General features: G+C 49.3%; 1 protein-coding gene across 1 annotated transcript in view; it reads left to right on the top strand.

The window, feature by feature from the left end:
• NHS (NHS actin remodeling regulator) overlaps nt 1-27,698 on the top strand; it is a 336,054-nt gene that overhangs the window by 214,455 nt on the left and 93,901 nt on the right. The window lies entirely within an intron of this gene.

Genomic DNA, 27,698 nt, shown 5'->3' on the forward strand with positions numbered 1-27,698 from the left:
CGTGATGTTTGAGGCTGAAGGGGAAACCAAAATGCTTCCAGACCCTAAGGGTTTTGAAACAGGTGCAGCTCCCTTTGTCTCCCCCGGGAGAAGCGTGCTGTCCACACTCGGATGAGTGGTTCAGCGGCAGTTCACTGAGCTCTGGAATGAAAATGGCACATTTCTCCTGAAATGAGCTTATTCTCTGCTGCTGTTGGGTGCAAGGTATCCTTCAGCTATGGCGGGAATTACGGCTTCCATCTGTTCCCTAATGTGAAAAATGTGTGCGGGCCTCCGTGTTACCAAGCCACATGAACCATAGATGTCCAGATCTGCTGACACATTTGAGTCACGGCCCTCAGAATGGCTTTTGTCAATTACTTCATTACATATCCAAATAAGCATCCTGAGGGTGGTCTGCGCTTGTGATCTGTGACAGTGTGGTGCTGACACGTTTTTTGCCCTTGGAACTATCTGGTTTTTTCGGCTTTGTTTAGGAATCGATGATATATAAGTACTCGGTATATTTAATCAGTATTACTTTTGAAGTTAGCACACCGCCACCAAATCCACATCATTAATTCTTGGCTTCTTCCCAACATCTCCAGTCTTTTCACCTTGCTCCTTGATTTTGTTCTGACAAATCAAATAATGCTTTGTGCTTAGAGAGCAACTTTTATCAGAAAATTGCAGGGCCCTCTGCAAACTTTTATTTCTCCAAGCACAAATGAATATCTTCAGAGACCCATACATATTTAAGCATGTTTATTCATGCTGGGGTTTTTCCCCCGCCAATGGGCAAGGAAAAGTGTGGCTTTTTACGTGTTCACTTTGGAATATAGACATGTGATGTGCAGACTTAAATTTGGCTTGACATATTTAATAAATATCCCTTGAGTAAGTGATTAGACAGAGAGTCAGCTATGCTCTTGAGAATATGGCTGAGTATCAGTTCTTTCTACTAATTTTACATACTTGAGCCTTTGCAGAGAGTTACATCATGTGCATCAGATGGAGAAATTATTTTCATCAATTAATAACTGTTTCCGATCGTCCCTGGAAAAGAGAATGCTTTGACTAGATTTTAAGCGGGATTAACTCACCAGCTGAAAAATAGTTACGTAAGACTTAGCTCACGGTTTAGTTGTTTGTGGTCGGCTGGCCGGTTGTTTGGTTCACACAGTACCACCGATCTCTTTTCGCTATATTGACTACATACATTCTCTTCAGTGCGCTTGTGGCAGAGACAATGCTGGGTGTTTGCCCAACTCCACTTTCTTTTCTTCCCATACACGGGTAGACTACATTTCCCAGTATTCCTTGTAGTTAGATGGAACCCTATGACTGCGTTACGACCAATAGTATGTGAGCAGAAGTAACGGAATCCTCTTTCAGCCCTGGCCTTGAACTCTTCCCTTCCAGTCCTCCACACTCTTTCTCTTCTTTCACCTGTTCGCTAGGTACAGACTATCTGGTGGAGGAACCTAGGCTCCTGGGGGACAGTAAGAGCCCGAGAAAGGAGGAGTCCGGTTCCCTGAACGACTGCACGGAGCAGAGCATGTCAGCTGAACCGTCTTGGGTGTGACATAAGCGAGAAATTGAACTTGGTGGTACAAAGTCAGTGGGCTCTGGGGGCTGTTTGTTACACAAGTTAGCCTACCCTAACTAATATTCTTACAGATGTAGTGGAGAATCAGTCTTCGCCTTACACACACTTTACAAATCTCAAGGAGGAATGGGACGTGCAGAGCACATTGCTGGTGCGGAATAGTAGGTCATGGAAAAGCATAACCAATGAGCCATGTGGCTCTTTGATCACCATGTCTAATTAAGCCACATGGTTACTGTAATTTTTTGGTTCGAGCCAGTCTTTTATCTGGGGCAGATGCAACTCTGGACAGTTTCATGTAGCAAAAAGTGATCATTTCAAGTAAGCAGCTTCCCCCAGAGGACAGAGGGGAGGGTGCAGAAATCCTTATGAATTAACAAGGACTTTAGGCTTTAGTTTTTGTTTTTTTTTTCTGTGCAGACTTTCCTAACCCCCAGCCGTATCTGGGTTGCTCACCTCTCCTGCCTCCTACCCTGTAGTCTTGTCGTCACCCAGGTGCCTTCATCAGAGTTCTTACCTTACTGGCTGGTAAGGTCTAGCTCTTGATCTTGACTCTCTTCCCCTCTAGACCATATGTCTTCAAAGGCAGGGGCCATTTCATCTTGGCTCACTGTCGCATCCAGCAGGTGCATGGCGTGTAAGAATTGTTGACTGAGTGAGAAAGGGAATGAATGACAGGGGTGATTTTGGTTATCAGGCGTGAGTAATAGCCTTAGGCTCATTCATGAGCTTGTCCTCAGACTGCTTAAGTCCACTCTTCCACTGGGAAATTAGGAGGTTAAACTGACTTTAGCTTTATCAACTGTCAAAACACAAATCAGTATTAGAAGCAAAAGCAAGATCCATTTCCGGGTTTTATTTTATTAGTTGCTGTGAGTTTTTAGGAGCTGAAACTTAATTAATTCATGGCCGGAATCCCTTAGTGAAAACAGTTGCGAACAAAAATACAAGAGCAGTGAGAGCCAAATCGCCCTGTTTATGGCCCAGGACACATCTTGATGGTTTACTCTTTGATGCATTCATTTGCCAAACATCTATCGAGCTTCTTCCAGGGTAGAGCCCGGTTCTAGGTGCACAATGTAAGAAATGGCCCAGTTCTCAAGGAGGTCCCAGTTAAGCGGGGGACAAGCTAATAAGAAAGTGTCAGATGAATATAACATTCTGTGAAAAAAAATTCAGATAGCTCAGTGTGATCAAAAATGCCCAGATCAGGGCCGCTTGGGTGGCTCAGTCGTTAAGTGTCTGCCTTCAGCTCCGGTCATGATCCCAGAGTCCTGGGCTCAAGCCCTGTGTGGGATTCCCCGCACTCAGTGGGAGGCCTGCTTTTCCCTTTCCCATTCCCCCTGCTTGTGTTCCCTCTCTCACTGTATCTCTCTGTTTCAAATAAATAAATAAATGCCCAGATCAAGAGGATTTTGTCAGTGGTCACTAAGGTCTCTGGGGAATGGGTTTGTCCATAACGTGTAAGCAGAAGCCTGAATAAGAAAAGGAGCTAGCCGTACAGAAATCTGAGAAGAGAACGTACCGGGCAGGCAGACATATTTTATCAGGCTCTGAAGTGAGCAAGTAACCCGTCAAGGAAGAGGAGCATGTCCGGAGTGGTGGGAGCAGAGAGTGGGCCGGGCGGGGGGCATTCTGAGTAAGGAGTCACGTACGACACAGAGGAAGGACACGAGGACAGGCAGATGGAGGCCAGACTCCAAAGCCTCAGCACTGGATTTTATTGACCCTCTTTTTTGGCTTCCTTGCCTACCTTCTTCTCGAGATGCTGAAGAATCATTCCTGTGCCTCCAACCTGCTCTACCCCAATCTTGGCTTCTCCTGGTCTCCGTTTTGCTTCTGCCCGTTGGTTTTTTCCCTCGGAGACCTTCCCCTTTCCTGCAACATGGTCTCTCTCATGCATCGCTTCTCAGCAGCTCTAAGGACCGAGTCCCTGGGTGGTGGCTCCTGCCCTCACTGGGACTGCCCAGGATGCTGTGGCCGGAGTCCGAGCTCAGGCCTGGGTTTCTGTCCCAGCTCTGCCGGCCTCAGCTGTGGGGGCCCAGGCCTCCTCTTCCTTGTTCGTAAAACCAGGGGACGGGACCGGGGGCTGCTTTGAGCTTTCACAGTTGCTGATGCTAAGTCGTCTGGGCCCTCTGGGTGAAGCGAGCGGCCGCGTCCAGGATTAGCAGTGGGAGCCGCTGTAACAGCGCGCGGTGCCCGGGAGAGAGAATGGCTTTCGTTCTTTTGTGCAGGGCCCCCGTGGAGGCTGGTTGGGCTCCAGCTGTTCGGCTTCAATTAAAAACACACACAAACCTCCCTCTTTGTTTCGGCTTCAAGCCCTGACCGTCCGATGAGCACATCTGAATTCCGCACACTCCGGCGTGCACGTGAGGGCAGCCCCCCGCCGGCCCTTGGGCACTCCCACCTCTTGCTGCCCACGTTGCAATTACTGGGGGCAGGAGAGATTTCAAAGTTCGGGGGAGGCAGAGAGAGGGGGGACCCCGGTTCTGAAGCCCCTGGCAAGCAGCTTCCGGTACACGATCATTCGTCCCCAGCCGCGGACTCTTGAGAGACTGGCATGTGCACGTACGTGGCCCTGAACCTCGGGCGGCTGTCAGCCCGCGTGATGGTGGGACAGGCCTGAGGGACATGGGCCCAAGGCAGCGTCTGTCCCTGCCCAGGGGCAGGCCCAAGGTGACGGTCTGCAGACTGTTGGGGCACACTGGGTGAACCGGGTAGATGGGGGTGGGTAGTGATTCGTCTCCACCGCAGGCGCCGCCTCGCCAGCGGGGCCCAGAGCAGGAGTCCCGGCGGCCCTGGTCTGGGACAGGGCTTGGAATCCAGTGGGCTGTGCATTTGAGTCCCTGGATTTTGCCGAGGTCCGAGGGGTCTGGGAGTCTGGAACCCCAGGGCTGGAGGCAGGGTGCGCAGGGGAGCTCTGGTGCCCGGGCAGGGACAGACTTCCCAGCGGGCCTCTGCATGGCCCCTGCCCCGTGCTGTTGGCCCTCCCGGCAGCGAGAAGGGGATCCACCTGAGGCAGGGACAGCCGCCACTCCCCAGTGTCCGCATTGTCCCCTTCTTCCTGGGCACATGACCAGGCTACATTTTGCACCATTCCTTGTGGCTCGTGGAGCCGGGTCTGCCCAGGAAGCCAGGCGCTCTCCCTCCCTTTCGGGCGCCTGTGTCTGCGGCGGGATGTGGAGCTACAGCTTAGCCCCGATGAAGGTGGGGGCTGGAGTGCTGGGTCTTCTGGAACGGCTTTTCAGTGCTCCGCACGAACCCATGGGTCCCGACAGACAGGAAACTCACGGACTGGGAATGACAGAGATGTTGACTAGAGGATCATCCCAGGGGCCTGCTGGCGAGGTCATGTTCATACGTCCTAGACGGTGGTGCCCTCGTCACAAGTCCTGGCCTCTCAGGGTGTCTCCTCACCATCTCCCACAGAGGGCCTGTCAGGAACCCGTCGCACAACCTGGCTCACTCCCCCTCTTCATGCTCCTCTTCCTTGGCTCAGTGCCCCCTCTGTGTCCCTGTCCAGCCACAACTTTGGCCGTCCCTGTCAGTGTGGTGAGCTGTGTCCCCAGTGCATGATGGCTCAAGTCATCTCTGGAAGCATCATTGATGTCAGAGGCCTCAAAGCCAAGTACCTTCGGGGTCAGGCCGGGAGCTTACATGCGGGACAGCCAGCGTAGGACACTAAGGAGTGGTGCAGACTGAGATGCCGTGCGCATTCCAAGTAAGAAAAGGCCCTCAAAGTGAATGAAAAAAATCCTTGCACTGTCCAAGCCAGACAGTCCAGCCCAAATGGCCTCCCACCAAATTAAATCTTCTACTATTATTTCTCTCTCAGGAGGATGAATGTAAAGGCAGAAATCATAAGCCATGTCTGAAAATTCCGTGTTCTCCTATGCCTAGCAGAGCATGGGGGAAAAATAATAATACTTGATTTGTAAACCTTTTGAGTGATGCCTAACATCCAGACAGGAAAGTGCCCGAACCCTCCAGATCAACGAACGATTAAAAGGCGAGCACACCCTTGAACCCACCAGCCAGATGGGCACCTAGAACGTCCTCAGCAACTCTTCCTTCGCAAAGGCAACTCGCTGTCTTGATTTCTCACACCACAGATTTGCCTGACTTTTATCCGTACAAGCGTGCACCGTTCTGGGTCTGGCTTCTTGGACTCAACATTGTATCTGGGAGTTTCAGCCACGCTGCCGCATAGACCAGTGGGTGGTGTGTCGTCATCGCCGTGTAGTTTTCCCTGGCATGAGAGCACCAGAACGCATCTGTCCAGCCTGCCATTGATTAGCATTTGGCTGTTGCTAATTTGGGGTTCTCGTGAACAGTCCTGTGGCAGAAGCAAAGCCCTCAGGCAGAACAACAGAGACATATGGGTGTCTGAGGTGGGAAACTGTCTACTGCAGCTGCAGGAAGGCTCCAACGTGGGCCAAGGCACTATGGGAAGGACCGTCAACAGCAGCGGCTAACAAGTCCTTCTAGAACAGTCCTGTGAGTTCTATCAATGTTGATCATGTTAGGAATTAAACCTGAGAAGTAAAAAAGTGTCACTTAGTAATTTATTTCAAAATGAACAATAATAGGTGCATATTATACGTTATATACATTGCATGTTTAGAAATAAAATAGTTTGAGGAAAAATAACTATCCACTGAGACAAAAATGTTAGAAGAGTGGCTCAAGAGAAGGCAGTGGGGTTCTTCCACTCTGCTTCTGCATTCTAGCTACGATGGTGTCACATGTCACCCAGGAGGGAGGAAGGGTCCAAAAGGCAAGCAGTATCTTGGTACCATTGTGATGATGCTTTGGACTTTGCAGATTCCCTGAGAGGATCTCAGGGATTCCCCTGACCAAAAATTAGAGAACCACTGCTCTAGAACACCCCAACCAGCTGTACAGTGGCAGTCTCCAGTGAACAGGCAAACCCAAGTTGGCCCACTTGGGGTGGGGGGGGCGTGCTAACTTACTCCAAATCACAGTGACTTAATTCAGTTCTCAGCTGATTAAAAACCTGTATTTTCTTCTCAACACTTTATAATCCTTACTTGTAAAAACATCAGTTTGAAATGTTTTGATTTAGTTCATTTGAAGTCAGGGCTGTCCATTAGAAATATAATGCAAGCTGTTTATGGGATTTGAAATATTTAGTAGCTGTTTTGGGATTCCATAAAATTCCACAAAATTTGAAAAAGTAGATCGCATATTCGGGTTCTTCCGATAACTGGAAGGAGCATCAGCATTCAAGTGAATTAAAATTAAAATCCTTTTTCACACCAGCCACATTTCAAGGGCTTGGTAGCCATATATAGCTTGTGGCTGCCATATTGGACAGAGCAGATCTAATCTCTGTCCTCTGCTTTCCTTATCCATCCCATCCCTTTGTTCTTCAGTGTTTAGCAGCCTGACGAGGACAAGGTAATCATTCTCAAGACACTTCTAGAAAACTGGTGCCAAGTGGGTTTCTTCTTAGGCTGGTTAGGATGTTTGACAGAAGACTGGGAAGGGGGGAGCCCCTGTGCAGCCACAGTTAGCCATAGCAAGTTCCCTTTCAGCTTGGCTTCTGGGACTTTCTCTTTTGCTATCTTCACGTACACGGAATAATCTCACACTGTCACTGATACGGCTGTGAAATATACTGCCGTCCCCAGCCGTCCCTGGAATGGACTGCTCTCTGACTGGACATGGCAGGATCTTAAACGTGGTGACACGGGATGGACTTAGAGCAGGCTGCCGTGCTTCCTGGAACCAAGCCCCGGGAAGCTGGCTAAGTTCGTAAGTGATGAGCTCCACATCCGTGTCTGAAAGATACAGTAGGTCTTCTTGCCTTTTGTCTTTCCAAAAGGTAAAGGACACACTGGAATGTAATTCCAGGCCCCAAAACACTCAGGGTAAAGACGCAGCACGGAGGTTAGCATCTTATAACTCAAAGGCAGCCAAAGTGATTTGACAGGCTTCAAAGGAGAGGGCCAAAGCAAGCCTGCCCGGCATGAAAGACTTCGTTCTGTTTGTGAATTGCATCATCTCCAAACCATTTCAGATTCAGGAGAATGGATAGCTGCCCCGTTTTATACATTGCGGGATCTCTTACTTGGACTCCCAGAATGAAAGACTAGAATTCCAGGTCTAACCATGTGGTCCCGTTACTGCAAGTTTTGTGACTGGTCAAGTGTCTGATTCTTGTCGTTGAGTGGACAAATGAGAAATGACTTTTATCTCCTTCCTGTGTTCTCCCGCACCCACGTTGACTCCTTAAGCTTTCAGCCAGTCTTATCATTCTAGCATATCCGTTCTCCTCGTGTTGGACTCATTCACGAATCCCGCATCAGAGTGCATGATGTCATTTCAAATAAATCTAAAAGGAACTGGAAAGCTGCAGGAATTTCCTTATCTGAGGTAGCCAAGCCAAATAAACTTAATTCACATCCATCAGGAGCTCGGTGAGGACCAGCACCATTCTGGGTGAAATGATTTCATGCTTGATGACATGTGAAGACTGAGGTTTTCCTGGGCTCCTTATTGAGCTGTATCCCCTAATTTTTCTGTCTCCGGGTCCCCCCCATGCAGAGTGTCTGAGGAGCCCAGACCCCACGATACAGACTAGACACAAAATGCCCTTCATTACTCCACTCATCTCTTAGAGTCAGGACTTACAAGAACTAAGACAGCAGCTGGGCCACCGCCCTGACGACCTTCAGACTTGGGGGATCCCAGCCTTGTCTTTAGCGCTTCCACTAATGGAGTCCGTCATCAAAAGATGGGGGCGCTGCAGATCTGAGCCAGATTATTGCAACTATTAGGACCTTGGAGGTCAGCTTCTGCTCTCTCTGTCCCCAAATGGTCTAGATCTTTAGACCATTTTCATGTTCTTTCCCCTTCTGGGTAAAATGCAGTTTTGCTTTCACTAGGATCCTCAAGAACTCCTAAGTGAAGTGTTAGATCATTCTAGAACTATTGTGGACCCGATGGTTTTGCCTCCCCTTCCTTGCCCAGATTCTCATCCAGCTGCTGACTGAATGCTGCGGGTTCCACAGGTCTGGGTTTATCCATCCAGCATTAGGCCTGATTTGCTCTGAAGACGCAAATGCTGCAGACAAGGCGAACACTTCGGTAGGACTGAGTGTCAGAGGAAGGTGTGGATAGTTTTATATCCTTTTTGGATCCAGATGGGAACTTGGGGACCCTATTTGTGGCTCAACACACTGTGGCCCCTTCTCCTAAAACAGCTGTGTTTGAATGAATTTATCTTCAGAGTCTCTGTGGCGATCCCAGTACTTGGTAATTTTTTTAAAAGATTTTATTTATTTGACAGACAGAGATCATAAGTAGGCAGGGAGGCAGGCAGAGAGAGAGGGGGAAGCAGGCTCCCGCAGAGCAGAGAGCCCGATGCGGGACTCGATCCCAGGACCTCGAGATCATGACCTAAGCCGAAGGCAGAGGCTTTAACCCACTGAGCCACCCAGGCACCCCAGTAATTTATTTTTTTAAAAAATTTTTTATGGGAGTATAGTTGACACCCAACGTTCTATTAGCGTGAGGTGTACAACACAGTGATTTGACAACACGTTGTGTTGCGCTCACAAGGGGAGCTCTCCTGTGTCACCGTGTGTCGCGACTGCAGTATCACTCACTGTGCTCCCTGTGCGGGACTGTTTGTCCCCGTGGCTTATTCATTCCGTGCCTGGAAGCCTGGGTCTCGTACTCCGCTTCATCCACTTTGCTTGGTCCCCCCATCCCTCCTCCCTCTGGCAACCCTCAGTTCTCTCTTTATTGGCCTCATTCTTTTTGCTTGTTTATTCATTTATTTTTTGATTCTATACATGAGTGAAATCACATGGTACCTGTCTTTCCCAGTCTGACTACTCCACTTAGCATAGTACCTTCTGTGTCCTCCTTCCATGTAGTTGCAGATGACAAGATCTCCTCATGTTTATGGTTGTGTAATATTCCTTTGTGTGTGTGTGTGTGTGTGTGTGTGTGTGTACTCCAAATCTTCTTTATTCATCTATCAGTGGACGCTGCGGTTGCTTCCATGTCATGACTGTTGTAAATAATGCTGCCAGGAACGTAGGCATGCACGTAATCTTGTTGAATGAGGGCTTTCGTTTTCTTTGGGTAAAAACCCTGTAGTGGAACTACTGGATCGGATGGTAGTCCTATTTTTAACTTTTTGAGGAAACTTGGTGATCGTTCATGCCCAGACTGGAGCCCCTGCTGAGCAGAAGGTTCTGGTGCTGAGTGGCAGCTCAGGCCCAGGGTGAGGGGTCCTAGCCCTGCCAGAAGGGTATGTGAATACCTTTCTCATCCCAGTTTGGGGTAATAGCAGTGGAGAGCCATGCAAGGTGGAGAGATCAGAATCTTGTTTTCAGTTTTATTATGAACCGGACCCCCTTTTCCCGGCTTCGGGGAGAACATCATGTAAGGGTGTATGTACGTAGCCACCCACGGACCTACACACACACACACCCACACGCGCTCGCGTGTGCATGGCTGCACCTGCCCATGGATGTTAAACACTCGGCAAAGCAAATGACAGTTCCTGTGGGTAGCTGGGATTCCGGTTCTGGTCTTCACTGTTGATGTGGGGTTGGGACACGAGCAATGGGAGATGGTGACGCTGTGCTTTCCGAGGCAGAGAGCAATTTCCCAAACCTCTGTCATCGGGGTAACCCAGCCTAGTGGTGAGGAGCTCATTGAGCACTTCCGGTGCCTTGGGCAAGTTATGTAACCTCTGTGCCCTCAGTTTCCTGATGTGTAAAATGGAGGTAATACTAGTATCTACCTCATAGGGTAGCTGTGAGAGTGAACTGAAATTGTACACGGAACACATTTAAAGCAATGCCTGACACGAAGTAGGTACTCAGTAAATATCTGCTGAGTGAACAGAATATTAATTTTATCATTATTGTATCAGAGACTTTCCTTACGCGGTGGCTTCAGATTCAGCGGGAAGAGCAAGGAGAACCCTTTTAAGAATCACAACTTCTGTTCTTCTGGGAGGGCCAGATTGCCATGCAGACTGAGCTGCAGATCATTTCCGAGTGTATGATGGAAAAGGGAAAACAACAACTAAATGTCTCAAAACAAAACAAATGCTGAAATCTGGGGTGAGACAGAGAGGGGGACGGACTTTCTTACAGAGCAGCTTCTGAGGAGACAGTTGAGACAGGCCTGGGTTTCTTTCTTTTTCCAGCTGCAGACTTTGGTTGGAAGTATCAAGCTGCTTCTTAGATTTCAGTGAACCACAAAAGGAAAGCATATTGTTCCCCTTTTTCAGCACCCCTCGCTCCTTACTCCCTTCTCTGCTTCTTTTCCTGGGTCTCTCTCTGCTCTCACGTAAAAAAAATCAAGATGGCGGCACTTCCTCGATGAGCACAGAGGCTGAGTAGTGGTGGGGCTCTGTAGGGGGACAGAGTGCTACGTACACTCTACTTGGCTGATGTCCTGATGAAAAGCAGCTGAGAGGTGGGTAACCGGGGTGTGCTTTATCTTCGATGCTCCCCATTTCTTGACCGCGTGGTGAGGGCTGCTTCAGCAGGCTCTGGCATTAAGCCTGGTGGTGGCTAGACCAGCTGTGGGCCAAGGCCGCTCCAGCCAGGGCCTGCTGGGCCTTTAATTTCCCACACACACGCGCTTATGTCCAGGAACGCAGCAGATGGGCCGCGAGCGAGGTCAGGGAAGCAGGCCACTGACAGGGACTGGTGGCTCGGGACCAACTACAGTGGCCTGGGCTACAGATTTTGCTCTGGAGGATGGGGACTCAGACAACGGAGAAGAGGCACTCACCCTTCTTTTTCCTGAAATACCAGAGGAATAAAACAGGTCAGTGGTGAATATGGAATTAGCTGTTGGCCAGTCTCCAAAGTGGTGTGACCTATTTAGGAGCTGCTGAGAATAAACCAAAGGAAGCTCGGTGGCCTGCATCTTGATGTGTCAGGGGAGCAGGGAGAGGATCCAGATCACAGGCGGCCAGATTCCTCGAGTCGCTTGTTACGGAGTCGATGAGTGAACGTGGCTGGAACTTGGGAGAACGGTTCTGGAACATGGATGTGGGGCCAGCTCCGGGCACAGGTGGGCCTGCCAGGGAGCACTCCGGCAGACGCGGGGAGTCTCGTGCCTGGGCTAGGCACCTCTGGTCACGGAAAGGACCAGATCGGATTCCGAAAACCTCCCTCCAGGGTTAAACTCTTCCCTGAGACCCTTCCCGTAAAAGGGACACTCGGGCCGAGTCCGCAGACACGTGGGCTTCAGCCGAGAGCAAAGCTGCAGGCAGGCACGCGAGTGCTGATGCTGGTGGCCAGCGCTCTGGGTGCCCCGGCTCCCAGCAGGCCCAGGGCCACGGCTGTTTGGGAGGATTGCCTCTTGACCCCTACGAGCCCCCCAACTTCCTTGCCTTGAGGTGAGACCAGCTCTGTGGCACGAGGGGCATTCTCCAGTTTCCTGCAGGGTCCGGTTGATCTCCGTGTCCAGCGGAGGCCGCATTAGGGCTGAGTCCTTTCCCCTGTCCTGGCTCGCTGCCCTCATGCCCCTGCTACTGGGAGCACCCCCTCCGTTTACCAGTGGAACAAGAATTGCCATCATTGACTTTGCTTCTCGGTAACCCAGCCTGAGAGAGAGGCCGGGGAGGGGAGCACTGGAGCCCAGTGCCAGAGCCTAACGGCACCGCATGGTTGCATGGTTCCGTTAAGTTCAAGTTCCTTGAAGACAGCTTCAAAAATTGAGATTCCTGGGCCCTCCATTCAGAGATCCTGAGTCAGTGGGTCTAGGGTGGGACCCGACATGCTATAGTTTTCCGAAGTAGATCGTTGGTGCCAGTCCTGTGGTCAAGAAGACCTACTCAGTCGAGCTCATTAGTCTTTCCTTCCTTAGGTCTTTTAAGAAACATTTATCAATGAGGAAAAAACACACACACTCTGTCAAAGACACTAAGTGGAGATTGAAGGAACCACAGTTCTTGGCAAATCTGGAAGTCCAGCATACCGTGTTGACTCTCAGAACTTTTTTTAGCAAATTGTATCTTCACCTTTTTTCCCCATGTGTCCTGACATGGAAGCCTGTCTGGATGGGAAAGGGGAGACTTTCTGAGGCACCGACTGCTTCCCAGTCTCCGTGCTCAGAAGTGCTAACCTACGAGCAGTCCGCCCTCGCTTTTCGCAAACAGGCCTAGATTTTCAATATTATTGGTTGTATGAATGATTTGGTGATGAACTTCAAAGAGAAGTATTTTGTTTTGTTATCAGGGACCCTCTCGTAGGAAGTCTTATAGATACGTTCTCATGAAAGGCACAATTTTGAGGAATTTTAAGCAAATTGATTAGATGGAGTTAAATAACTGAATGAAGAGGGTTCAGCCTCAAGCAGAATAAGGGAGTATTCTAGATTTTGTAATAATAATGATGCTAATAGTGATAAGAGCAACAAAATATGTTGGCTTAGATTTGCGTGTGTACTGTGCCTAGCACCCAGCAATAATTACTTGGTCTGCATTATATTATTTAATCCTCCTGGCACCTCTTTGAGGTAAATATATCCATTGCAGATGAACAGAGGCTTCAGAAAGACAAAACTTTATTTCTCTCTCATGTAAAAGAAGTGCAGAGTGGGTATGGAGACTCAGCGGTAGTGAGGACCAAGGCTCCTTCCAGCTCCTCCTTCCACCATTAGATTGTGGCCCTAGTCTTGACGGTCCACGATGGCTGCCAGAGCTCCAGTCATCACATCATCAGCCCACACAGGAGGATGAAAGAAGGAGCATGACTTTTGTATGCTAAAGAGACTTTCTAGAAGTTCCATGCCACAACTGCTTTTATGTCATTGGCCAGATAGCAGCCCCCAGCTCCAAGGGAGTCCTGGGCATGTAGCCTTTTGGTTGTATGGCCGTGGACCCAATTGAAAAAAACCAAGGTGTGGGGGACGCCTGGGTGGCTCAGTTGGTTAAGCAGCCACCTTCAGCTCAGGTCATGATCCCGGTATCCTGGGATCGAGTCCCGCATCGGGCTCCTTGCTTGGCAGGGAGCCTGCTTCTCCCTCTGCCTCTGCCTGCCACTCTGTCTGCCTGTGCTCCCTCTCGCTCCTCGCTCTCTGACAAATAAATAAATTTAAAAAAATGAAAAAACAAAACAAAACAAGGTGTTACCAATATGAAAGACAAGGTGAACATGGAAGGTTTGATAGGAAATTAACAGTTGCTGCCACAGCAGGTAATAGTCTCATCACCATTTTGCAGATAAGGAAAATAAAGCACTGAGAGACCAAGTCACTTGGCCGTGTTCATGCAACCTAAGGCGGCAGAACCATGGTAGTACCGGAGTCTCTCTGACATGAGTGTCCTTAACTGCTATTTCCTCCTGCCCATTTTTGCAATCTTGTGAAACATTTTTGTTTCCTTAGAGGTGCATTTGTCCATTTCCTATTTTCTTTCTGGTGTGCCTTGACCATTATCTTTGCATAAATCCTAACCATGCTTCAGAGCTCAGCACCAGTGCCCCCAAAGCCCTTCCCTGCTTTCTTCATTCAGTAAATATTTACAGAGCAGCTGCTTTGTGCCGGGCACTGATCTCGTCCCCTGGGCCTCATCGGTGATAAAAAACAAGACTTCTGCCAGCTTAATAGCTCTGTGATCTTGGTCAAGTTCCTTAAGCCTCTCAGCCTTGGTTTCCTCATCTGTACAATGGGGATAATAAAACGGAATGCACAGCAGGGTTATGGTAAGGATTAAATGACATGCTACATAGCACAGCCATGGGCGCATGATCACATCTGGGGAAATGGTGTCCTTTTTTTTTTTTTTTGCCTAATTTAAGCTGTGACTTGTGGTAGGTGGTATGCTAAAGAAAAACAAGACTGACTAATAATCTATTCCTCATACTTCCTTGGAAGGCCACAGAAAGAAAACCTACTCTTTTAGAGTTACTTTCTTCCTCCTTCCTTCCTTCCTTCTTCCCTCCCTTTTGTCTGTCTTTCTTTCTTTCTTTCTCTTTCCTTCCTTCCTTCCATCCGTCCGTCCTTCCTTCCTTCCTTCCTTCCCTCCATCCTTCTTTCTTAAATGCTTTCTCTGATAGATTTAGTGTTCCAGCAAGTCCTGCTGATCTCCTTTGTGTTGTTTTTTTCTGGCTCCCTATCCTCCCCTCTGTACGTCTCTACTGCTCACCTTGGTCTAGTGGGAGTAGTGGGAATTGTGCTGCTGGCCCTTGTGTCCACAGAGGAAACTTCCAGAAGCCAAGAGGCATCAGGCATCTGGGGTCCCAAGGCCGTGGCACGCTCATTGCCACACACAGCACCCCACAAAGAGCCCCGGCACTTGCGTCGGAACCACCTCTCAGGTTCGCTGACCAGCGAGCTCCCTCCATTTTGTCTTCTCAGCCCGGCCTTCTCCTCGGCCCTTCTGGAAAGGTGAAAGGCAAGTTCTCAGGCTGCAGGGCCTTCTCTCTTCCTTGACATCTGGTTTGATTCTGGGCAGCTAAATAGTGGCTTTGCCATGAACAACAAAAGCTAATTCAATGTGGTTTTTAAACACCGAGTGCAAATATTTTTCCTTTTCAGCTTGGGGTCACTGGAAGGGAAAAAACAGGGCTGAGAAGGAGATTAACCTTTTAAAAACTATTATGACTTCCCATAGAAAATAAAACAATGGCATCATTTCCTTCCATTCGTGAGAGTCTTTTTATGAGTGATTGTTGTTTGAGGCAAGACCAGGGCTCCAAAGAAGATTTTTAAGTACTGTTTTCCCTTGGTTTTCTGCTCAGAAGCCCACCATGATTGCTTTTGAGAGCCCACACAAATCCCAGGAGAGCCCGGGGCCACCCTGTTTGCTTTCTGTCTGCTCGGTCTTCCTCCCTGGCTGGCTGGCCCCGCACCTTCTCTCTGGCCCACCGAGTTCGGGGCCTCCCCTCTGCGTAGGGGAGGCAAGGGGTGGGGGCAGGAACTCTGCAATTCGCTGTATTTGAGGCGGTGGCCCTGCTGTCCACGGAGGCCACTGACAGATGCTTGCATGGCTGAAGACTCTGTCTGGGTCGCTTCTCCAAGGTTCCAGCCAGACTCCGTGTTGCTCTGGACTGGCTTGTTGCATCCCAGAACCGCCGCGCCATTCTCTAGCTCTCCAGACACGAAGTCACCTGTCCTGGCTCTTGCTCTCATGACTGAGGAGTGGGGTCCCAGGGCAGGGTGCAGGGAGGCAACCTTCTAGCTTCTCAGAGGGTCTTCTTCTCACTGGGGGTTATGTCAGGCGTTCTCTCTGGACTGGAAAGCAAAGCTCTTCTCTGACCTTCCATGGGTTTGTTTTCTTTCCTTGTCTCCGCCCTGCCAGCTCTGGCACATGAATTCGTTGCTGGGTTCAGGGGGGAGGTGAAGCGTGTGCCATGATGGCACGAAGCTCCAAGAGCTGTGGCCATCCCTGACTTCTCCCCTTCCTGCCAAGAGGATGGTCTGAACAGGCTCCAGAACGGCTGCTGTCTGCAAAGGCGCTCAAGGATCCGTGCCGTGTACTTGACTGTTGTTCCTGGCAGCCAGCGGCCCGACGTGTTGATACAGGTGGTGTGTGCACTGGGGTGGGAGGGGACCAGAAATTGATTTGCAACCTGAAAAGAGCAAGCTCCAATTGTGGCCTGCCCCCCGCCCCTCCTTCAGTGTGTGTGCAAATATTTGCAGGCGTGTTGAACAGCTCACCCTCGCACTGACCTAAAATTTCACGGCCGAGTGAACCGGCCCCAGCCCGGTGCGGGGAACGGGTGGCCAGGAGGGCCGCCGGCGGTGGCGGTGTGGGGTGTCTGTACTCCTTCTGGTGGAGAAGGGATGTATGTCCTCCTCCTCATGCCCAGACCCTTGGCATGGGGGCTGGGCGGCTGTGGCTTCCCCGGACTGTGGTATGGGTCCGGCTTCCTGTCTCAAGCTCATGGTTTCCGGAGCCCCCGGGCACTTGGCAGAGCTTTTCAAACCCATGGGGCCCGAGATTCTGCATTTCTAACAAGCTCCCAGGTGCCGGGGATGCTGCTGACCCCCTGGCCTCCTGCACTCGGAGCAGAGAGGCCCCAGGAAAGTACCAGGGCATTCTGAGCTCCTCGGGGCTGGGAAAGAAAGTGCTCTAAGCCCCTCCTCTGGAGACAGGGTGGGTGTGAGGCTACCCTGGAGTCCTGATTTGCCATTCCGGTGAGCCCCAAGGGATTAGCAGCTGGCCCCCAGCTTGGGTGAGACCATCTCCCCCTGGGGGGGGGTGAGTTCCGGAGGCAGCGCAGATGTTGTGTGAAAATCTGCCACCCTCCTCTCCAAAGGTTGCCCTCTCGAGCCCTCCCGCCCCCCTGCTCTGCCTGCCGACTTCAGCAGATCAGCTTTCAGCTATCGGGGCTCCAGGAGGGCTTTGGATGAAAGAAAAGGCCCGTCCATAAGAAGCAGAGCGGGAATCCAAGCATGCCTGTCCCCCACTGCCTGCCCAAGAATGCAGGTATTTGGGCAAGAGGAGGGGGAGGGATCAGGGAGAAGCCAGGCCCAGTGGCGAGCGGAATGAGGAGTGTGCTTTCTGAAGAAAGGGAACCCTTCCACAGGAGCAGAGGTGAGGAAGGGGGGCCCTGACCCTCAGGGCTGACCTTGACATTTGGGGCTCAGCGACTCCTGAGCTTGGGGACTTTGGTAGTTCATTCTGGCTGGCCAAGTTTGCAAGTTGGTGCTCCTTCTGAGGTGTTGGATCGCTTAAGACAGACCACAGGCCTCTCTCTCTCCTCTTCTTCCACTCCGACACTTGCATGTCTTCCCAGAGGGCGCAGAGGGGAGCCCAGGGCAGGTGGGGGAGAGGGGGAGGGCCCAGGACAGGGTTTCAGGCTCTGGCCTGGGGTGGCTGGGAAGAGGCCTGCTTGTCCCTTTCTCCTCCGAGGGCGCCCCGCCCCCTCTGTCTGCTGGGAATTTCTCAGTGTCCTGCCCTCGTCCTGGGAGTCCACAGGGAGATGTATTTATGTCCCTCTGGTCCCCAGGCAGCCCCGAACTGGGAGTCTTCAGAGCCAGATTCTCCGATTTCCAGCTTCCTTTCCATCTGATGTGGCCTTAAACCATTTGCGAGCCTCTACCGCACAAGGTCAGCCACACATTGGCCCCTGTTTGAAAAGTCTCGAAGTCTTTGCAGTCCTGCGCTGGGGTTAGCCGTCCCAGAGTGACTCAGGCTCCCGAACATCAGGGACAGTGGCTTCCTTACAGTTCTCGATAAACTCCACCTCCGCTCGCTGGGGCGGCGGGCAGTGTGAGTGTGGAAGCCTGCCACTGTCCTGCGCCAGCTAAGCCAGCTTCTTGCACATCTGCCTCCACTGTCTCTGCGGAGACGGCCACAGCCAGTGGCCATGCTCCAGGGCCCAAGTGCCGGCCTAAGCCGCGGCAGCCCGGCCCACTGACAGCGTCGTCCCACCCTGCCGTGGGAGAAGCCTCCCTTTGAGTTGCTTTTGCAGGTGTGGTGATGGGGCGGCACTGGTTTGTGCCTCCTTTGTTACCGCAGACCCCTTAGGAGAGGAAGGCTTCATGCCCGAAGACCAGGCCCCTTCCGATGCGTGGCCCTGAATGTCTGTCAGTGACGTCAGCACACCGTGGCACGCAGGTTCGGGGGTGGGCAAGGTGACTGCCAGATCCCCAGCAGCATGTCCACTAATGCCAAATCATACATTGTGGGATAGGCAGGCTGTGCCTCTGACGACTTAAGTCAGAGTCTTCACGGACAGACCCGGGCATCAGAGCGGTTTTTGAAAAGCACCCCAGGGAGACCAGCATGCGGCCAGGGGTGAGAGTCCCTGCCTTCGGTAACAAGTAAGAACGCTGCTCCCGCTCGGACCCCCAGTGGCCCTCAGGAGACTGAATGAGACTGTGAGGGACCTAAGTTCATGCACTCGCGGAAGGATCGCTGGATCCGGGGGACAGTGTCCAACAGCCAGGTGGTGGTCGTCGGGCCTGAAGGGCCAAGTAATCAGAAAGAATCCCAAAGAAATAAAGCCCCTCCAGGTGCTGTCCGGAAGTTTCCAGTTGGAGCTTAAGGAGGAAGATGGGGAGACGGCCTTTGGAAAAGCTTGACCCAGTTTACCTGGGAGAGTTGGAGATCCAAGGCAGGAGGATGGCTGGCAGGCCAGGGAGGGGGAAGGCAGGAAGGATACAGGAGCTCCACGGCAGAGGGCTTGACCTTCTCGAAGCTGCTGGCACCGCATGCGGTTGGCTGATACTGCATTCAGCACAATAAACACAGAGGGGAAAATGACTGCTTTTTGCCTCAACACAAATTTTATTACACCAGGTTTCATTATAAAAATGTTACAGTTTGGGGTGTGTGTTTATTACATAAACAAAGTAGTTACTCTGATCCTCACCATCTTTCAAACCAGAGTCTCAAAGGGAATTTTATTTACTAGATTTAAAGCCATGGAACAATCGTTTCATACGATTGCCTTATAAGCATAGGAATAACTCAGGGAAACATAAAACTCTCTGCTTTCTTTTCTCCTCAGCCCCTGCTGAATCTTCCCAACTTGGAGACAGGCACAGCCTTGCACCAAAAACATTTGATCTTATAGCTGATAGACTGGATGTGGGGACGCTTAAAAGGAACAGCATAGTGGTCTTCAGGAAACATGGAGCATGGGACTGGAGCTTCAGGCTCCTGTCGCCGTCAGTCTGCGGTGTCCTGGGGCCTTGGGCAGCTTTGAGAGCCGTTTACTCTGATCTGGCAAAGTTCCCAGGGCTCAGACCCTTAAGCCAGTCCACAGTCAGAGGCTGGGCACTCAGCAGCTACTGCCACTGTGTACGCCCAGACCTCTGGGCATTTGTATTTCCCAGAAGCAATACTTTCTTCTTCTTCTTCTTTTTCTTTTTTTTAAAGTAGGCTCCATGCCCAACATAGGGCTTGAACTCATGACTCTGAGATTAACAGTCATGTGCTCTACCGACTGAGCCAGCCAGGCGTCCCCAGAAGCAAAACTTTCGTATCAGTGTGAATATCAGCTCAGGGCTCTTAATTCATTCCTGGGAATTCCGCATTCAGAGGGAACAAGGTGTGGGCTGCCACCGTCTTACCGCAGAATCTGTTTTGTCCATTTTTTGTGTGTTTATTATCTTTAATTGATTTATCAGATTACGCGTTCATTTACTTGAGATTTTAAACTTCTTTTCTATTTCTTAAGTTGAATGCTTAGCTTAAAAGACAGGTCTGAAAACCAAGAGCTATAACTTTACCTCAGGAATACAGCTTTGGTAATTTCCATTGTTTTTACCGTGCGGGCTTCTCGGTAGGAGTTTTATCCTCGAGAGAGTTAGGTTTTGGAGAGGCAGCAGGGTGTGGGGAAAATGGGCTTTGGTGTCTGCCAGGTCTGGGTTTGAATCTTTACTCTGCCATTTGTCAATTACGTGATTGCAACTTCCCTATTTCTAAAGTAGAGATGGTGATGTCTGCCTTTCGTCTTCCCTAAGTGAGGATGAAATGAAAGAATGCAGGCAGGGGACTTAGCATGTGCCCTTAGTAGCTGCTCAGTCCATAGTAGCTATGAATAAGCATCATATTTAGAATAATATGCCTTTGGCACAGGCAAAACTTTGTGGCTGGGAAGCTGTTCTCCATTTGCATGTCTTGGGCAGAGGGCCAGGACAGTGGGTGTCCTTTCTGGATCAACCCTCTCATCCTGATGTCCTCCAGAGGCACTAGCAGATGGGATGGGAAAATACCAACAGTGTACCTAGGGGAGGGCATGCAGCCAAGTGTTACACTGGATTGAGCAGGCTGAGACGAGCCAGGAAAAAACTCGGCACAACACAAAAATTCACAGTTGAAAAATTCCTCTGAAGTTTCTTAGACCCTGTCTCTTGTGGAGTGTTCCTCAGTAGAATATTTGAACTGTTCTGTCCCAGACCTGGCCTCTTTCCCAGCTACCCAACTGGGTTACTTCCCATTCCGCAGAGCCTTGACTACTGGTCTTGTCCTTGAAGGAGACAGCCTCTGGGGAGCTGAGCTTGACCAAGTGGCATCTCTGCCGGGTACTGGGCTGAGTTGCAGGCGTCTGCCCCTGGGGACTTGCAAGTCGGGAGGATAATGCTCTGTGAGTACCAGAAAGGCTGGGCATAGTACCTCGGGGCCCATCTGCAGGAAGGAGGGACCAACTCTCCCTCCTGGGGTGGCATGGCCAGCCAAGTGAGGTTGATGGAGGGCACTTTGGACTGACCATGTGAGGGTAAAGAAGTTAAGGTGTATCAAGTTTGGGGTGGATTTTTGTTTGTGGAGTTTTTTCCTTTGGTCTTATTTTGTTCTATTTTTTAGAACATGATAGAATGAGCTCACTCTGCTGATCTTTAAAACTAAAGAGAAAAGAAGAAAGTATCTGGTCTCTAAAACCAAGGGAAACATCTTTGATAGAGCCAATATTTTGCATAAAAATAAAGATGATTTGCTTTGGATTGATTCTAACCTTCTCTAAGTCAAGGGGTGGGGAGCCAAAGAGAGTAAGATCCGGAAGGGATAAGGCTGCCCAAAGCTATAAACCACTATAGTCTGCTGCTCACACTCTCTCTATCCTACGCAACCTCTCTGTATGTCAACTTGGATGGAAATTACTTGTCTGTGTCCTAGGCAGAGTTTTCTAGTCTTCTCTAAATTCCATCTGTGCTTCTGAATGTTCTGTTGGGTGGCATGGCTCCCTTGCCCCTGGGTCCCTCTTTTTGGGTCAGCAGGAATACTGAGAAACTCCACTCTCCCGGAGGGTGCTGGCTTTGTGTGTGGCTGTAACTCCTTGACCTTGAGTGTGGTGACAACCACTGGTTTCCCAAAATGGCAAAAAGGAGAGGCAGAAGGGAATTCATCTCAGCTATATCCTCTCGCCACCAAAACACAGAACTGGTTCTTCAGCGTCCAGAGGCCAAATGTCAATAAGGGAAAAGATGCCAATGTTTCCCCAGCTTTGAAGAATGAAGGCCTCTTAGGAATGTTATCTCTGCCCCTTTCTTGTGCCCACCCCACGATGGAGCAAAGAGGAAGTTTTGATATATTCTTCAAGAGAGAGTAGTTAATCACTCTTCTCTCACTGCCTTGTCTTCGTGTTATGTTTGCCCTGGATGGCATTTGGCCATTAACAACTAGGTTCCCTCTTCCATCTAAGTTTTTATCCCCGGAAACCTTCACCAGCAAGTTAGAGCTGGATGATTAATTTTGAAATAAGGATGTGCTTGAGAACAGGCCAGGGGCACACATCACCAGCCACAGAGCCCATGGCTTAAATGGACGATAAATTACTCATCCCAACTGACGCAGCCCTGTAGCTCCTGCTCTGAAAGCCGGGGTAATGAAGGGAGTCACAGGTTTCTAGTACGTTCCACACCTACCTTGGAAAGCAAGCAAAATGGCCACCTGGGAGAATTAAGATAATTGTATGTTGAGTGCTTTTCCTTGCAAAGAAGTTGATTTGTAGCTTCTCTTGATTAGCCTTTCATTTTCCCCACTCTGCTCCTCTTTTCTTGGCATTTAGTTGCTGCTTTTAAAAAAATTTTTTCACACGAAACACATCATGGGTAAGAAGAGATTTTATTTTGAAGAACAATGATCACATTAACAAGGTGACAGCAGATAAGCTAAAAGTCACTCTATTTTCTGCCGGGGAAAAATGTTCTTTGCCACCAAATCGCATTCTGCTTCTCTTTGTCTACTCTCCTTTTATAGGAGGGTGGCAGGCCCAGCCACTGATGGACTCAGAAGGAATAGCTGGGAGATAAGATATATCCTTGATTCCTATAAGAAGGAACGCTTTTGAATTCAGTGACAAAAAAAATGACTTCCTGTTCCCCAACATTCTTGTGCATGGAGCTCTCTCTAGGACAGTGACATTTCTCTGCCCTTGGTCCAGAGTATCAAGTAGAAAATAACTATGAAATCTGAAACGTGGGAAAGCCCAAAAATCCAATTCATTGCAATTTAATAGAAGTCTAGGCCCAGATCAGATTCTAGGGGTACAGAATCTCTCTGCATCCTGCCATGTTTTGGGGTCAAAACTGAGGAATTTCCCTACCTTTAAGGTATTAAAGCTGCATCCAGAAAACCAACCTAATGTGTGTGACTACATCTCCAGCTGTCTAGAAAAAAGGGAAGGAGGGAGGGAGGGAGGAAGGAAGGGAGGGAGGGAAGGAAGGAAATGAAACCAGAGTTCAAAACAGTCAAAGAAAAACTGAACGGGGGATGGGGAAGGTGAAGAGGGGAAGGAAGGAAGCTTCCTGGAAGAGGTGAGATCTGAGCTAGGCTTTGATGGATAGGGAGGAATTTGGTAGCCAGAAGCATTCTGGGGTTTTACCTCTCTAAGCTGCACTTTGTTCTGCAAAATCTCCTAGGCCTGTTGTGAAGGCTGAATGGTAACTACAGTGGGGGGCAAGGGGGGTGCTTGACACAGGATAGGCCCTGAGTCAGTGTGTGCCACTGCCCTTGTCCTCATCGCCATCGTCATCATGGAGGCAGTGTTGGAGGCAAGGGATGCCTTCCATCACCGGTAGTAAAACCCTGTTCCCTCTGCTCTTAGCCCAGTTTTTCCGAGGCTGGTTCTCATCTCTCATGTGTTGACATATTTTGGCTAATATCCGTTCACCTCTGGCAAAATGAAAGCAGACTCAACCAAGTATCAAAAGATGTTTTTAACCCTCCTCCGTGTCTCAGTGTAACGTCTCACACGCTGGCTGATAATTTCAGTGGTGGGTGGCTGTTTGAGTGAAGGTGTAAATACAAAACCAATAACTTATGCTACCATCTCTCTTGGGTCCCTGTTTCCAACAACTTATTTTAGCAGCTTCAAAAAATAGTCACTCGGGGTATTTTTTTTCCTTCGCATCTGTTTATCCTCCAGTGGTTTCCTGCAGGTCACAAAGGAAAGGTGTTTCCGGAAAGAAGCAATGGAACTTACTTCTTCTAAAGTGTGACAGTTAACATGTAAGGCCAAGTCGTTTTGTGTCATAAATGATTAGTATTACGTGTTTGAGAGGAGCTTGTCCACGGACAGTTGGGGCTGAGGAGATTTTAGGCCCGGCGGTTGGGGAAGACCAGGATGCTAATATGAAAAGTCATTTAATGACCCCTTATTATGTGCTCAGCAGGACTATGCTAATGAGTCTGTCATAGCTGATCCCCAATGCGACCCTCTGAGGCAGGCACAGCGCTGTGTTTGTATCATAGATGAGGAAAATGAGGCTTAGAGTAGTGACATAACTTGCCCAGGCTTATAGCTCAGGTGTTGCTGAGGCCGGATGTGGACCCAGGTCTGTCTGATTCCAAACCCCAGGCTGTTTACTTCCAGGTGATTCTGCCTGCAGCGGTTTGAAAATGATGACCCCAGACGCAATGCAGGGGGGTGCTCTGAGGCCGGTGTACAGGCTAAATGTTAAAAGACGTGCTGCAGCCTCTGTTGCAGTCTCTGCTCAGATCAGCCAAAGCAGAAGGGAACTTAGTTTTGATTTGAGGCAGCAAAAACCGATCAGTGGAGATACCCGCCCCCCGCCAAAATATGAGCTCAAAAGAGGTGTCAGACGAGGGACAGAGCCAATAGTGTCCTAGGTCTTGAGAAAATGGAGTGGGGGGTGGGAGGTAAGGCCTTTTCCTTTCCCTTTCAGTTCCCAATAACGACTCTAGAACTTTCTGCTAATTAACTTGACTGCCTGTCACGGATATATTTATTACTCAGCATTGTTTGTCAATGATATGTTGTTCAAATATTTATTTCCTAGGAGAGGGTCATAAATGTCTTCTGGGGTCATGAAAGGTGATGGAGTGGCCAGAGCCAGAGGGCGTGGCAGGTCACGAGGTGACAGTGCAGATTTGCGCACCTCGTTGCTTGGACGTCCGGGCAGTTCAGCAGGAAGAGACGATGTTTCCCAGCACGGGGGAAGGACTGTTTGTCCTCTCATTTCTGAATCTCAGCATCCTGCTGCTGAAGGTGCTTGCAAGGGTTATATGTGATGTCACTCAGAGTTCCTGAGCAAAGTACCAGTAGCAGATACGATCACAGCTCTTCCTGGAGTTAGAGAATCCTATTTGTCTAAATGTCCTAAATGCCTCCCTTCTACACTTGGCCTTCTGCTTTCCCGGGTTTCCCAAGGCCACTTGGTCTGGGTAGCCACCAAGCTGCACGGGGCCAACAGTGCCACCTGTTAGCTAGAACAGAGAGGTCCTGGACTCATCAGCCTTTCTTGTGCTTTGAAATGATAATGCCTGCGTCTCTGAAATTCCCCGCGCCAGCCTGGTGTTCCAGTCTCACCAGATTGCTTGCATTTTCTCATCACACCGTTCCCTCTTACACAATTCGAGGCCTGTGCACCCTGCCCTCTCTCTAGAACACTTTATGTCGTGTGTCTTCTGGCCCACTCCTGGTTGGACTGGAAGCCTGGACTTAAGCATCACCTTCCTTGGGAAGCCTTCCCAGACGTCACCCAAGGTGATTCAGACTCCTCCCTTTGCGTAGCCCCCAGGCTGTGCACCCCCATATATCAGTGGTACTTCCAAGGGCAGAGGATGAACTAGTACCCCTGAGGGGATCTGAGCCAAAGGGTGGAGAAGGAGGGCGTGGTACAGTTGGTTATGGCCCAAAACAGCCTTCCATAGACCTCAAGATTTCTTTACAGTCGTGTGCGTCAACCTAAGCATTCCTATAAAATTAGCACAGTTCTCTACATTATTTAATATAAAATAATCTACCCTCAGTGAGTAAAACTAGTGGTCCAGAAAGCTCCCCCAGTATCTGCCCTGTGGCTCCCTGAACTGCCAGGCACAACACAGCATGTGTCCGGAGGATGTGTGAGCCGCTCTGAAAACCACGTATGTGGTGTAGTATCTTTTTAGTTGGCCATTGTATGGGCTCCTTCAGAGTAGGGATTGGGCCTTTCATCTCTGCTACCATATTGCCTAGAGGATTTTAGGTACTCAAAAAATACTATTTTTTGGAATGAGTGACTCTTTCTAGTGGTACTGGTCTTAAAGAACCAGTGTCATTAATCCTCAGAAATAGATACTCCAGTTGTAGACCCCAAGGTCTCTGTCAGCTGACTGCTCTTTCTCTCGTTTCATTGGGCACCGGCATTTAAGATGAATTTTTAAGACCGTCTTCTTGAGTTATGTTAACATTAATTCACTATCATGATACCAGTATTGTTTCCCACTCTCATTTGCTGCAAATGCGTATCTCCCCCACAATATTATGGAGGAAATAAGTCTTAAAGGACAAACTTGGGAGGAACTCTAAATGCCATTTGTAACAGCTTTTCCATGGGAATATGTGTCCCGAATTAAGAAGAAAAACTTCGGAATGAATTCTAGGACAGTCCAGGGCTGAGGACGGACTGTATTCGCACATCAGATCCCCACATCTGGCAGCTTCAGTATTATGGCTCAGAGCCCACAGTCGGAGGGAGGGGGGAGGGAAGTCTAAAAGCCAGAGGCACAAAGCGACATCCCAGAATCACTGGAGTGGGCTGGGATGACCTCAGAGTGGTCTTTCCCTGAGGTCTCCCAGGGTTCTCCCAGCAGCAGCAGCATCAGGCCGCCTTGGATGTGTAATAACCTTCCCAGGAAGCCAGAAAAAAATCATTCTTACAAATCCTTCTGACATCTGCATCTCTATGATCCTAAAACTGCCCCCTCTCTGAGACAAATGAACACCTGAACTATCTGTTGTCTCTCCATTTAAAAAAATCTTAAGAAATATTTATGAGGGGAACCCTCTTACACCGTTGGTGGGAATGCAAACTGGTGAGGCACCCTGGAAAACAGTATGGCGGTTTCTCAAAAAGTTAAAAATAGAACTGCCCTATGCCCCAGTAATTGCACTACTAGGTATTTACCCAAAGGATACAAAAGTGCAGATTTGAAGGGGCACATGCACCCCGATGTTTATAGCAGCAATATCTACAACAGCCAAACTATGGAGAGAGCCCAGATGTCCATCGATAGATGAATGGATAAAGATGTCATGTATCTATACAATGGACTATTACTCGACCATCAAAAGAATGATATCTTGCCACTTGCAGCACCATGGATGGAGCTAGAGTATATTACACTAAGTGAAATAAATCAGGCAGAGAAAAGACAAATACTGTATGATTTCACTCACATGTGGAATTTAAGAAACAAAACAGATGAACATGGCAGGGACAAAGAGAGACAAACCGAGAAACAGACTTAAGTCTAGAGAACAAACTGCTGGTTACCAGAGGGGAGGTGGATGGATGTTGGGGGAGACAGGTGATGGGGAGGAAGGAGAGCACTTAGGGTGAGCACTGGGTGACATGTGGAAGTGTGGAATTACTGTATTATCCACCTGAAACCAATATCGCCCTGTATATCAACTAGCTGGAACTTAAGTAAAAACTTGGGGGACCAAAAGAAATATTTATGAGTAAAGGAGCTCCTTTGTGCAAGGCAACTTTCTACACATGACCAATTTATTATGAAATTATGCTTCGGAAAACTCCCACTGCTTCCCCTTCCTTCTTTTAGAAATTAATTACTCGAAAACCAAACCCTTCCAGAACAGGCTAAACCAGGCCTCAGTTCTCCTCCACATCACACTCCAAGTGGTAAAACATGGTTGGAGGGCTTCTGATATGAAGGGTCGAGTCTCTACCTGGCTTCTGTAGTGGGGTGCCTGCACAGGCGAGGGGGCTGAGGGGCACTGATTCTCCCCACTTGGTCGCTTTTCTTTCTGTTCCCTTTCACCCCACCCTTAAGTGAAGAAATCGTCCCTCCTGATCAGGCATGTAATATTATTTTTATATCTGCTCTGATCTAGAAGTTTTGGTTCTGATTCTACCTGGAGGGCAACTTAGGGAAGTCCCAGCCTAGAGCCTGAATCCAGTGTCTTGAGCACATTCTCAGATTGGGAAAAACTGTTGGAAAGCGAGTTCAGAGCCTGAACTGGGAGAAACTACAAACACTGGTGTAGAGAGGGGTTTTTTAAACTCATACAGTCTTTCAGTCAAACATCCCCCTTTCTGAAACATAATGAGTACGTGTTTAACCACAAATGTAGAAAAACTGTTTAGGGTACAGACCAGCATATTTTCTCAGGACTACAAAGAAGGTTTCTTTCTCTCTCCTTCTCCTTTATATGTTCCTTATAAAACCTTGCCAGAGTCAACT

The sequence above is a fragment of the Lontra canadensis genome, unplaced genomic scaffold, assembly GCF_010015895.1.
Source record: "Lontra canadensis isolate GAN:19392208 unplaced genomic scaffold, GSC_riverotter_1.0 scaffold116, whole genome shotgun sequence".
Lineage (NCBI taxonomy): Eukaryota > Metazoa > Chordata > Mammalia > Carnivora > Mustelidae > Lontra > Lontra canadensis.